Source organism: Colossoma macropomum, unplaced genomic scaffold, assembly GCF_904425465.1.
Source record: "Colossoma macropomum unplaced genomic scaffold, Colossoma_macropomum, whole genome shotgun sequence".
NCBI classification, from domain to species: domain Eukaryota; kingdom Metazoa; phylum Chordata; class Actinopteri; order Characiformes; family Serrasalmidae; genus Colossoma; species Colossoma macropomum.
In genome coordinates, this window is record NW_023494792.1 from 22,989,941 (window position 1) to 23,003,306 (window position 13,366).

A 13,366-nucleotide genomic window follows, 5' to 3' on the forward strand; every position below is an offset into this window, starting at 1 on the left:
TGTGTAATTTTTTATGTGAAAAGGAACGAAGTTGAGATAGTTATATTTGTTGTGGCTGGTTTCAAGTGAGTTGCAGGAGGCTTTACATTATGCAGTGCAAATGAAAGTTTATTTCATTTATGTATTAAGCAGCCGAAGTGTGTGTAAGTTTCACCTTGTAAAGACAGGGTTTTATCCTTCTGACATCCACCCTTGCAGTATTCTCAAGACCAAGGCCTTCAGTTGTTAATGAAGTTGCCAAGTCGTTTCTAATGTGGAACCATGTCTACAAGGGTAATGCTGCTGTAGTAACACTAATAGTCTGTGTGATTGTAACAAATGAATCGGAACAAGTCAAAAGCAACTTTCTACCACCCAAATCCATGTACTTTGGGGCACCCTGAATCAGGCAGAAGGGCCTTGATAAGCTCTTATGAGCCGATGCAGAGTGCGAGACGTTTTAACACTGATGAACACTTAATCTGTGAACCAGACAAAGATTACTGCTGTTCATAATTGTGGTAAGAGGTGAGGTTATAAGGCAGGCGCTGGTGACTCAAGGTCAGGCTGAATTTCAGGGAAATTAGGAAAGATAAAAGAGATTTTGGGAGGGTGTGTTTGTTTGAGGTTGCCATAGCAACTAGGTTGGTGATTTCACTCTCAGTTTATATTAGCTTCTCACCAGCTCCACAGTCACACACACACACACACACACACACCAGTGCTTTCGATCTCCCATAGCTCTGTGCTAAGGAGTGTTGTGCTTCAGAGACTAGTGAAGACTGCTGGTCTGTTCTATAATTTCCACAATATCTACAGTTCTCTGATTTTCCTTATTAAAACGTTCCATGGACTGTGTATGTGTGTGCGCGCGTACGCCTGCGATGTACCACAGGGAGTGCAGCAAGCAGATGGCGTATCCTCAGTAATGTAGGAACGATGAGTTTATCCAAATGTTCTTAGGAGAGACAATAGCGTGACCACTCTCTTGAAGGAGAGAGAGAGAGAGAGAGAGAGAGAGAGAGAGAGAGAGAGAGAGAGAGAGCGCTCTCCTCTCAGGCTGGTTAGTGCTCTGAATCACAGCCAAACACAAATGGCTGTTGCTTTTATAGACTACTTTAACAGGTTTTAAGGAGAGCTGCCTCAAACACTTCATTACCAGTATGACCAGTGTAGAGTGCTAATATGAACACTTGCATTCTGTTAGCTTTGCTTAAAATCCTTTGATTATGTACCAACTTTTGTTGCTGTCAAATAAAGACAGATACAAAAGTTTGCGCTGGCCACTCGGGCCACTAAGCCTGTGAATCTTATGGCCAGAATTCTAAAAACATGTTTACTGTGTGTACTTTGTTCTTATGCTCAACAGGCGTGTTTCAGAATCAAAAAACAGCCATGTGTTGCTTTTTTACACTCTGTTTTTCTCAGTATTCTGGTCAAATCAGGGAGTCAGTCCTGTTACTCTGTTCGGTTGTTGATCACTGAAGATCAGTGCGCAGGACTTGTGTTAAAATCTGTGACTGTGTTTTTGAATATTGTCTTTTCTATGCAAATTTCTCCTGTTAAAGAATAAACCTGTGTGGTCTGCCTGTTGTGGAAACTGACATGTCTGACAGAACACCACATCCATCTCAGAATCAGGCACAAAAAACAGTCGGGCTGGCCTGAACAGTGGTTTACAAGTTGGTGTTTTCAAACTAGTACTTGAATACTCATTCTCAAAATATTTAAAAAAAATGTTCGGAGGCCTTGAGACAGATGAGCTATTACAGTATTTCAGATAAGGAGTCTGATAAGCCTGATTGTTTTTGCTTGCTTGATACAGAAAGACTTAAATCTTTTAACATCTTTGTTTTTATAGTCAGTTTAGCTGGCTTACTGAATGGATAGTCATTCATTTAGTTATTTTAGTGTATTATACTTATTTTATATTGATTTAAAGCTGTTTATACCTTACAGGGATCAGCAAAACCATTTAGCCAACCTGCTATCTCTGTTTTGTCTCCATCTCTCAGCCCTGTGGCGGCTGTACGAGTGACTCAGGACACGCTCGGCTTCCTCGGCTGACTGTCGCTAACGGTCAAAACATAGCCAAACACTTAAACACATATTTGATTATTTCTCTTTGTTTAAATGTTATTTTCCATGTTAATATTTAATGTCTTGCTTCAGTCTTTCAAAGAAAAGGGGTGATACTCCAAAATTGGAATGTGGCTATGATCAGCCTTAAGCTAAGACTACCTGTGTATGACCTGATGTTTTTAAAGCCTACACTCTTAAAAATGATGGTTCCTCAAGGGTTCTTTAGTAAAGATAATGAGTCTATATAGAACCATGAAAATTCAAAGAACTCTTTGCAAGCTTAAAGAGTTCTTTGCATCATTAAATAATAGTTCTGCAGATTTATGGAGAACGTGCTGTAGATGGTTCTGTATGAAAACGAAAAGGGTTCTATACAGCTCCAAAAAGGGTTCTTCTCTTGTTACAATATCAAACTTGTAACACTAGAACACCTTTTTTATAAGGTTCTATATAGAACCATCTACAGCATGTTCTGCATGTTCTATTATTTAATGATGCAAAGAACTCTTTAAGCATGCAGAGTTCTTTGAATTTTCATGGTTCTATATAGAACCATTTTCGTTACTAAAGAACCCTTGAACTTTCTTCAAGAATCTTTTTTTGAAGTGTGTAGTATCATGTCCATCATTAAGTAATTGCCTTTTTCAGATTGTTTTATTTAAAAAATATTGTTTAAAACAGTGATAAGTCTATAACTGTAAAAATTAACAAAAGAGAAAGCTTGCAAAATACTAAAAATAGATATCATGGTAACTTTACATTTGGCAAATTTAACAAAATCTGATTTGCTAGTTATTTGCATGTCTAACCAAACAAGTAGATGTTTTGTTATTTATGGTGGATATTTGTGAATGTGTGAATTTCACTGGCCTGTTGGTTTGTTAAAAGGAAAAAAATGCAGAAAAAATCTCCAAGGCAAGTGGCGCAAAGGACTCAAAGAGAAGTACAGGGTTTCCAGGTGGTAGGCAGTGTCGGCCCCCTGTTTACTGTGACGTTTTCTTTGCTTTCACATGTTGTGTCTCTAGTGAAGGGTGCGTTTGATAGTGTGTCTGTAGAAGCTGTGGGCAGGCTGGTCCAGGTCTACTTTAATATGTAAATCCCTGAGCACCGCCTTGCTGATAAATGGCAGCATACACAGAGACAGAGTAGTGAATCAATAGCAGCATCCTAGCGTCATTAAGCAAAGTAACCAATGTTTTGTTCTTCCTCTGCATGGTTCTGTGTAAAAGCATTAAGCAGGCTATATTAACTTACTAATGGATGTGTTTGGTACAGTATACATTACTGCATTAATGTTCTTCCTCTCTTCCTCCAGATCATCCTGCTGTGCTGAAAGGGAACACGCCTTACACGCCTGGAGGAGGTACAGTTACTTGGGTTCAGTTTACAAGGAGTCTCAAAAATGTCCTTGTCAAGCATAAAGGAGTTGGTCATAGAGAGTGAAAAGTCATTAAATTTATTGTCTACCCGGTGGGTTCAAGTTCACAACCTATTTCCGACTTTTAACTTTGACTTTAGACTAAGTCCTGTTGCTTTGAATGACCCTATACCTTAATTATGTTTAATTTATTAAACCAAATGATTGAACAGTCCATTTTGTCACCCCCAAAACAATCATGACACTAACGAAATTTTACCAAATTTTTCGGTGGTGACAATTTTAGCTAATTTTGAAAATAATTCAAAAACGCTAGCCAGTACATGACACAGCTTTGAACATTTGTATACACATATAATTATAATACTTTTAATAAAACGCAAAAATACTTACTTAACTGAAAACAATGTAATAATTAAACTCGTTTAAAATCTAAATCTTTCAACATGACTTAAAAAAACAAAATGATCTTTTAAAAAATGAGGGGAAAAATGATTATTTTCACAAGTTGTAATTTAGGGGTTAGGGTTTGGGACAGCCACCTCACAGTAAAAAGATATATATATTTAGCTTATTAATTCCTTAATTTATCCATTGAGATTAAATAAATCATGTTATTTCTTAATTAACTCATGATGCAGTACAGATGATACATGTGTCTCCGTTCAGTATTTAAGCCAGTAGAACACAAGTGAGAGTGTATGTCACAAATAACACACAACTTTTCTTGGTCTGTAGCTTTTATTCAAAAGCTCTGCAGTACAGAACTAAAGCGAAGAAGCCCTGAACATTGTATCAAATGTGCTTTAATGTTGGAAATTACTTCTGCTAGAAAGTAGCAGTCTTCTACGTTACAGATAACACAGACACAACACTGACACAATATCAGATTCAGCTCAACTTTTTGTATACTTGCCAGAAGCTGAAGGTCACTCAGTCTGTAGAGCATTTCACAGCCAATCTTGTTTGCTGTATTATATTCTGTTCATTTCTAGCTAATTCCAGTTTGTTCAGTTGTGTAGTCACAGCTGCTGGTCTAAAAGCTTGCTTGGGGGCGATGACACGTTGCTTGATGTAGGCCTGCTGTCTCACTCTTCTTCAGAAACTAAACAAATGGGCTGCAGGTCATGTATTATTTTACAGAAGGTATCTAATGTAGGGCTAATCAATATGACAATATATATATCGTTATCAATACAATACAATATGCTTTTCTGAACATATGCATATCATCAGTACTTGTAAAACACTGACCAACTGCATGTTTCATTATAAAGAAAGCAAAATTAGACCCGTTTAACTGGATTTAGTGTAACACTGTATGTGAAATATTGCATAAAAATCTTTCTATTTACAGTTTTTGATAGCAATTTTTAAAATGTAGCACTACTGGTTCTTTTCTCTCTGTTCCAACTGATCAGATGTCTGAAAAAATACATATGGTGACGTATTGTAAAAAATGTTATATTTTTATGTATGGCCATGTTACATTTTTGCCATATTGACCAGCTCTAATGTGCTGAAGTAGAAAAACGTCATGTTTAACTGCGTCGTAACATGAATTGTTACTGAGCAACCGGTGCTCAGCAGAATGATAGTTATTGTTGGGGGAAAAAAAAAGTGCTGTTAACACAAATAGTGCAGGTGAAGCGCTTCTCAAACAGATAGGATTGTCATTGAAACGAACTTAATCACAGTGTATCGCAGTAATGCAGTTGGATTATAATGGTTAACACTCTTATCTCACTGGAGGTGTCTCCACCATGGCAAATGTGAAGAAGCCTTATAAGATGTACTGCCTTTTGTAGCTCTTTCATCTACATGGATGTAACTATAGCAGTAGTTCTCAATCCAGGTACCAGAATACTACAGCCATGTACGTTTTCTTCTCCCTGTACACCTAATACAGCTGATGAACTGCTTAACAAGCCCTTCCTCAGGTGAACTGAGTGTGTTAGAGTAGAGAGAAGCGTACAAGGCGGTGGTACTCCAGGACTAGGATTGAGAGTCAATGGGATATAGCAATGGGTATGAATAATACATTAAGAAATATCAGTGAAAGGGTTTAAAGTATCATAATCAAAATAGAATTGTGATTTGATGATTGATTGTAATATAATATAAATATTTGTATTATTCTAGCATAGTATACTATAAATACAAACAACAATAATACAATATAAAGTGATTTTATGTATGTTAATGTCTTTATTTAACCATTTACAAACCTCTCATTGTGGCAGCCCACCATTAAGTGTACTTATCATTCAATACCTTGTTTGGCTAATTGATACTTCATTAAATTAAATCAGGAACGCTGGTGATGCGATGATGAGTCCGGGTGATTCGATTGCATTCTTCTGACCAGCTCACAACATCTGAAAAGAAAATCTTGTGACTTTTTACTGCATTAATGTTTGTTTGCATTTAATCTAATGTTAAATGGAGTTTTCACAAGCAGAAACACACTTATTGTCCAGATGACTGGCTTTAAACAGGTCACTCATGTGCGTAAGACTTTTTGACCAGTACTGTATATGCCAGAAACATGTCTGTTTAGTGTGTTATGCAGCAAATGGGCTGTGTGGGTGTCGAGGTGGAGGTGGATCACCCCCGTGGTCCTCTGATCCTCAGTGGACATGATATTTAATTACATCAGCATTTGCAGTAAGCTTCACTGTTGAGAGAGAGAGAGAGAGAGAGAGAGAGAGAGAGGGAGGTGAATGATATTAAATCAGCTGCTCTTTAGTGGTGGATGAGTATGTGAGCTTTCAGTATTCAGTAATCTCGTCTAAATGACTCATTGTGATGAGGATCAAGGATCAAGAATCAGCTCCTGCATCAAGACTCTCAGTTTTCAGGGTTGTGTGTGTGTGTGTGTGTGTGTGTGTGTGTGTGTATGTGTGTGTGTGTGTGTGTGTGTGAGAGAGAGAGAGAGAGAGAGAGAGAGAGAGACTGTCATGGCTCAGTCTTATGAATCTCATCCAATCGGCTTCAGCTGTGAGCATTTCTCATCATTACAGCCCTTATCATCTCTTGCATACCTCTCTCTCTCTCTCTCTCTCTCTCTCTCTCTCTCTCTCTCTCTCTCTCTCTCTCTCTCTGCAGGGGTTAGTGGGGAGAGATGTTAATGAATATCAGTGGAATGCAGGTGCTGTCAAAGGCTCTGCTGCTGCACAAAGACCAGCGTGCATGACAGATAAACACACACACGCATTCTCACACCACACACACATACACAGATGTAGGCTTTGAACTCAGCAGAGTGGAGGGTCTCTCATTATACACAGCTTTAGAGTGCCTTCTGTCTTAAGTGTGCTCCTCCCGCTACAGCGTACACACACACAAACACACAGACACACACGTGCACACATACACTGTAATTATCGTCTCTCCAGAGAGGCTGCGGTAGTGCGGTTGAATATTGGAGAGAAGCAGAGCAGCTTCCTGTCTAATGGGCTGAACACTTCTGCTGTGTGTGTGTGTGTGTGTGTGTGTGTGTGTGTGTGTGTGTGTGTGTGTGTTGTCATCTGTTCTACACTCAGAATAGATGACAAGATGCTGGAGAAAGTGCTGAGAGCAGAGACAGGATGCAGGCTCTGGTGACAGACAGGTTTTGGTACCTTTGAATTTTTGAATTGCCAGAGTTTACTATTTTCCTCATTGGCACAAGACCGAAGCCTTATTGAATTTAATCAGTGGTGTTTAAAAGCTTTAAAACCGTGTGTTTTAATAATCAGAACTACTGATGGGCAGATCTGGGTGGGATCAGTGTCAGAAATGAGCTTTTTTATTAAAGGAATGTGTTGTAATTTAGACAAATGATTGTCGTCTGCAGGATTATCACAGTAAACAATATCATCATGGTTATACTTACGTGTTTATGCCATCTAGCAGACAGTGTTATCCAGAGCAACTTATAATTTAGTCGTGGTACAGAAGTAGGTGAGTGTAGTGTTAGGAGTCTTGCCCAAGGACTCTTATTGGTATTGTATGGTGTGCTTGCCTGTACGGGCAGTCTAACCCCAGTCTGCCACATGGAGAGCAGCAGTGTTGCCCACTGCTTATACCAATCACCACAAAGTAGCACATGAGCGTTACAGAGCCTTTTATCTTAATATAATGAATATATAATTTATCAGCTATGCAAAGTTCCAATATTATTTGATAATTTATGATAACTTTATTCTGCACAGATGGCAAGTAACACCATTAACATGTGGTTCTCTGCATCGGGGTTATCATAGTGTTGAAAATTTCATTTTGTTTCATTTTTATTTTTTATTTATTTATTTTTTTTATTTTGGTTTTTGATTTCAGTTTAGTTTCAGTTAGTTTTAAAGATACATTAATAGTTTCAGTTTAGTTTTTACTTTCTGATAATAATAGTTTTAGTTTAGTTTTTATTTAGTTTCAGTTTCAGTTTTAGTATTTGGTATTATGATGAACGCTGTGATAGCCGGTTTTTGATTAGAGTAGAATAAAATTAACACAATGATAGACTGAGCTTGGCTCAGCTTCAGCTTTCTTTGAAGAGAGCCAAACACAGAAGAGACACTTCTGAACTTTCATTCACACTGAAAATAACTCAAATAGCAAGAACCCCATTTTTTTTCTCAGTAATTCCATTTCATTTCGTACAGTTGATGTTATTGTTTTGATTTAGTATTTTCAAGAACTGACTTTTTATTTTTTATTACAGTTAATGAGGACACTTTTTCATTGGTAGTTTTAAGTATAACTATAATAACCCTGATCTGCATTTGCTTGGTTGGAAAACAAACTGGCGCATTGGCATTCCTTTTTCATCCTTTTTTTTTTTCTTTGCTAGAGAGTAGATGTCATATACCACAGTTTTTTCAGACTAAAAATCTACATTATAATCTTTTAAAGTGACATGTATGCATTAATTTGTTAGGGATGTTTTCTTATGTTCTGTTGTACACTTTGTTTAACTAATCATGGATTAAAATAGTTGTACAAAGGGAGTAGTTAGCATTAAAGAAAGAAATGTGGCGTGTCGAATAGAATGAAAGACATATTTTAAATTTCAAGGGGAATTTTTTAAACTCTCTTAAAACTCTCATTTTGGTCCCAAGCCCTCATTAATATATGATGCTGGGTGGAGTAGGTGGTTTTTGGCTCTCTCAGTTGATAACACTTTGATGCTCCAGCCTTGGAGGATGTGGTCATATGGCAGGATGCTCAGCCTGGGGCAAGGATCTTACTCCATTCTTGTACGAATCATGCAGGAATCCCACAGATTGAGTTGCGAATCTGGTATGAATGAGCTCAGTGGAATTCCCCCAGTGCTCTAACATTGAACGATTTCCAAGTGAAACTACTGAATTTTAAAACTCACATGGTTTAAGGTTTAATGTCTTTCACTAACACGTGGTTGATCTTTGTTAAGGGGAATTCCACCATTTTTTTTTTTTAAATCGCTGCATTTAAAAAGACATTTGAAGAGCTTAATACCACTCAGAGAATTTTCATTTGGGGACAGACAGGGATTAAGCCTAGTCCTGGACTACACAGTTTTTTTTAATGGAGATTTTGCATTGAAAGGAAAATATAGCTCATGACCTGGTTTAATCCCTACCCAGGAAACCGGCCCTCAGAATACTGTGTAGTCCAGGAAAAAGCTTAATCCCTGTTTGGGAAGTTGACCCTTAAGGCTTAAAGTTGACATGACCTGGAAATCATAACACATGGTATCAAGGAGGGTCTCTGAACTAGCTGAGCGTTTTCGCTTGATGATAGACGGGTATAATGTCAGAGGGGGTGAAAATAATATTATCGGTTAATATTATTTTTCTCTGCATGCTAGTGCACAGTGATGTAATCAAGAGGTGGACAAAAGTCACTGTGCTTCAATTAAAGATTACAGCAATACATGAATTTTGTCCTTATGACATGATAAATCATCTTTTATGTGGTCATGGACATGAACTAAAAAGATTTCGGTTTGTTTGTAGTTGAAAGATCAACGGCTAATCTTTCTAGTTTCCTGCTCATAGCTGTAATGTGAACTACTGACCCTTCTGTCCAATACTGCAGAGTTGTACTCCTGCTTATAACCCACTGTATTATCAAAAGCATTGATCATTCTCGGGGTCCGGTATTGCCGTTGCCTAGTTTAGGGAGGGAAACATCATGTCAAATTATGACAGATGAAGATGTGTAAAAAATCTCCCAGAATGCTTTGTGGTAGAGTGCAGAGGTGTTGAGCACAGGAATGTGGGTCACGCTGTACTGCAGGTAAGATAATTATGTTGTCTGATCCTGTATCTGTGTGGGTGTGTGTGCCACATGTGCAGGCATACTTTGTCCTGTATACATATGAATAAGTGAGCCCGTTGTAAATGTGTTTGATGAAGGTATAAATGGAAATTAGGCTGCTTGTGCTTATTTGGGTGTTTGGGCCCTGTATGCACACTTGTACAAAGTGGCAGATAAGAGAGTTGAGTAAACAAATAGCAAAACAGGTTCAGCTCTGTATGTACTGTAAATAGATGTGTCTTTGCGTCCATCATTGAAAGACAAAGCCTAAAATGTTGCCATTTTTATCTTGATAAAGACATGGTCACAGGTAATTATTGCTCTGTTCAGTGACATGACAATATATTATTGTTATTGTGATAATTTATGTGAAAGTATGCTTTTTTTGAGTAAATTATGGGAATCATCAGTACTCCTAAAACACTGAACAACTGCATGTAGATTTAGAGCAATTGTAGAAGGCCTGTAAATAACAGCCAGGCTAAAATGCCTGTAGAGCTGGCCCAAATATCCTTAAGCATTTGTTTGTGGTATTTGCGTTCCTTTTCTGTTTTTCTATTCCGTTTGGTTCTGTATTGTAGTCGTTTTTAAGCCACAAATATTGTAGCCTAAATTGCAATATATTTCATCAGCAGATGTCTTTAGATAGAACATTAATTGTTGCTATGTATAAAATGTTAACAGTTAATAATTTATAGCTGGTTTAGATGAACGTATCATAAATTCATGCCAGGCATTCATGTCACCTCACCTCTAAGTGCAGCAAACTCCACCTCTTTACACATAGCCATTGAAGCTAAAAGTGCAAAGATGCCTAAGAAATCACATGTGGCAGCATTTTAAATTATCAGAAAATAGGAAAATTGCCAATAACTTTGTTATAGTGTAGTGGGTAACTACATTGCCCGTCACATAAGAGTCCTTGGGCAAAACACTGAACGCTATTGTCACCTACGTCTTTGACCCAGGACAATAGTAGCTGTAAGCGTGAAATAAAAGTGAAATGCTCAGTGTAACATCCACACTGCCTCTGACTTAGCTCCATTACGGAATTGTGTAAGGCTGCTTCAGCTCTCTTTTTCTCTTTTAGCTTTAATTAAACAGTTTTATATGTTTTAGCGGGTGTAAAACTTGAGAGCACAAACAGCAGATCTGTTTATTTCAAAGAAATCTCAGCCACAAGTTTTTACAGCTGTTTCAGAGAAGAGTTTCCTCCACTCGTTGTTAGTACAGCTTCATCTACCACACCAACAAGATCATTACATTTTACTAAATTACTACTTTTAATACAGTTTAGAACAACATAGCAAGAGGAAGTGTGTGATTTCACAGGATTGCTAAGGGGTGTACACGTCACATGAATGCAAATGAGAAAAAATAGTCTTGTTTCATTAAAATACGCGACAGGTCTGCAGGGCTCTTGTTTTAAAGGGCGTAAGACGTAGGACCGAAACACTCGTTGAAATGGAAGCATATTCGTTCTGTTAGCCACATGACAAAAATGCTTCACATGTTGTTTTTAGGGGTCATTTTGAGAATGAGTATTCAGGTACGGTGTTCAGGCAAGATGCTGTTTAGGTCAATGCAAAGTGACTTTTTTTTTCTTAAATTGTTTATTTTTCTAAACTCTGAAGTAAAGAAATAATTACTCAGTTTTCATAGCATTTTTTTAAACATGCCACTGTTATACTGGTGCAGTCTATCCAATTTGTTCCTCAAACCTCAGTATAAAACTAAATGTTATGATATGAATCATGTATTGTGAAGAGACACACACTGATAGTCCAGCTCCCCGGCAAGTCTGGAGCAGATACGTCTCATCAGCCACCAGTTTTGGAAGTGCTGAGGACTCTAGAATTGAGAATCCTGGAGTTCCATTAAGATTTCCACTGAGAGGAAGAGGGAAATATTCATCTGAATTATTAATGAGTGCTATTGATAAGCTGTCAGTCATTGATGCTTTGTTGTGGATTTAGGATTCATCCTTCCCATAAGAGGCACAGTGTGGTGCTTTGACCTTGTGGTTGTAATCCTCCACTATCACCCTGCTCTAAATCATCACTCTGCTCTCACTGGTACCAGCATCATTACATCTGAGCTGCAGAAGAGATGAGACTCTGACGCTCTGTAACATTATAAATTAAGCTTCTTATGATGTTACTGTGCAATGGGAAAATATGCTGGATTAAATATTTATTCTAGATTGCTGGATTTTAAGCATAAGTGAAAGGTTGCATTAATTTTGCATGTCTGTGACAAGTGAGACTAAATGGTTAGTTTGAACATTCGAGAGCTGCCGTAGGACGAGTGTTTCCCATAAAGAGGAACTTATAAGCACATGTTAACACAGTTCGTCAACAGGACGTTACTGTATGAAAGATGACTGGAAAGTTTGGTGACTTCCGCGGTGTTTAATGTGGTTTTGTCCTTCAGTAGAAATGCGGCTGGAAAATTGAATGTGGGAAGTCAAATACTGGAATGACGTGTGTGTGTGTGTGTGTGTGTGTGTGTGTGTGTGTGTCTGTCTCTCTCATCTCTCCTCTGCCCCATTACTGAGCCACCCTGAGTCACCCTGAAAGTTTAACTCATGTTCTCTCCAGTTTCACAGTGTCTTTCTCATATTTTCTCTTCTTTCATTTTTTTCTTACTCATTTTTTCTGACTCTCGTATTCTCCCTTTTGCTCTCCCTCTCTTGCTCACCTTGCTCTGGTGCTTTCTCTGTGGTATGCCTTTACTCTCTCACTCTTTCTTTTTCATTGTCCCTCTTAATGTTTCCTTCTGTTTCTTCTTTTTTTCTTTGTCTGTCATCTTTTTATCTTTCATCCTCTCTCTCTCTCTCTCTCTCTCTCTCTTTTTCCTCTTCTTTAACTGTGTAAAGGTTCTTGTTGCTCTGCTCTGTAATGTGCTTGGTCTCTCTGGTTAGTGTTACTGTTGTGCAGTAGAGGCTGATTGATTTTGAAAAGGTCAGCTGTAGTGTGCTGTATTCTGTTGGTTTAGGGTAATAGGTGCCCTGGGTTTTTATCCCCTGTGTGGGAGTGTCTCAGTCAGGCTTTGATGGAGCGGGCCGAGGCTGCACCCAGGAGCCTGTCTCGGTGACAGCAGGCTGGGGGATGTGGGCTCTCTCAGCCTTTGATCTCTGCATCTCATCCAGCGACCAGCCTGATCTGCTGTCAGACCTTTATTCCAGCCCAGAGGAATTCTGCTCAACATATCATCAAATACTCTTACCTTTTGTGGCTGTGTGTGTGTGTGTGTGTGTGTGTGTGTGTGTGTGTGTGGGGTAGAGACAGATAGAGGAAGAAAGAGAGCGTCTCAACTGAAGCTACAGGTCTGATCCATCCATGTTATTATGTGTCGTATAGGGACACACATCTATAAGTCTGTTTAGTTCCCTTGTGTTCAGTCTCACTAGAGTGTTTTCTGGAGCACGCAGCCTGTCTGTGTGTGTGAGAGAGAGGCGAACAGAGGGAGAAACATCCCCCCTGTTGTGGAAGTAAAAGCCGTTTCATGCTAGGTAGAATTTTTTTCGGACAAAAGGAAAAACAAAGCAGTTGAGGAATCTTCATCAAGTTCGATGCTTTTGAACACTCTGAGAATGCAGGAAGAAGACGGAAGAGGATGAAGAAATAGTAGTAGCAATGATGA

At 38.4% G+C, this 13,366-nt stretch overlaps 1 protein-coding gene across 3 annotated transcripts in view; it reads left to right on the forward strand.

The window, feature by feature from the left end:
- The window catches only part of peak1 (pseudopodium-enriched atypical kinase 1), a 103,158-nt gene that overhangs the window by 33,931 nt on the left and 55,861 nt on the right, over positions 1-13,366 (forward strand). For all 3 annotated transcript variants that reach the window (XM_036576589.1, XM_036576591.1, XM_036576590.1), the window contains exon 3: positions 3,377-3,424. The gene's annotated coding sequence lies outside the window, so the exon portion shown is untranslated. The remainder of the gene's footprint in view (positions 1-3,376; positions 3,425-13,366) is intronic.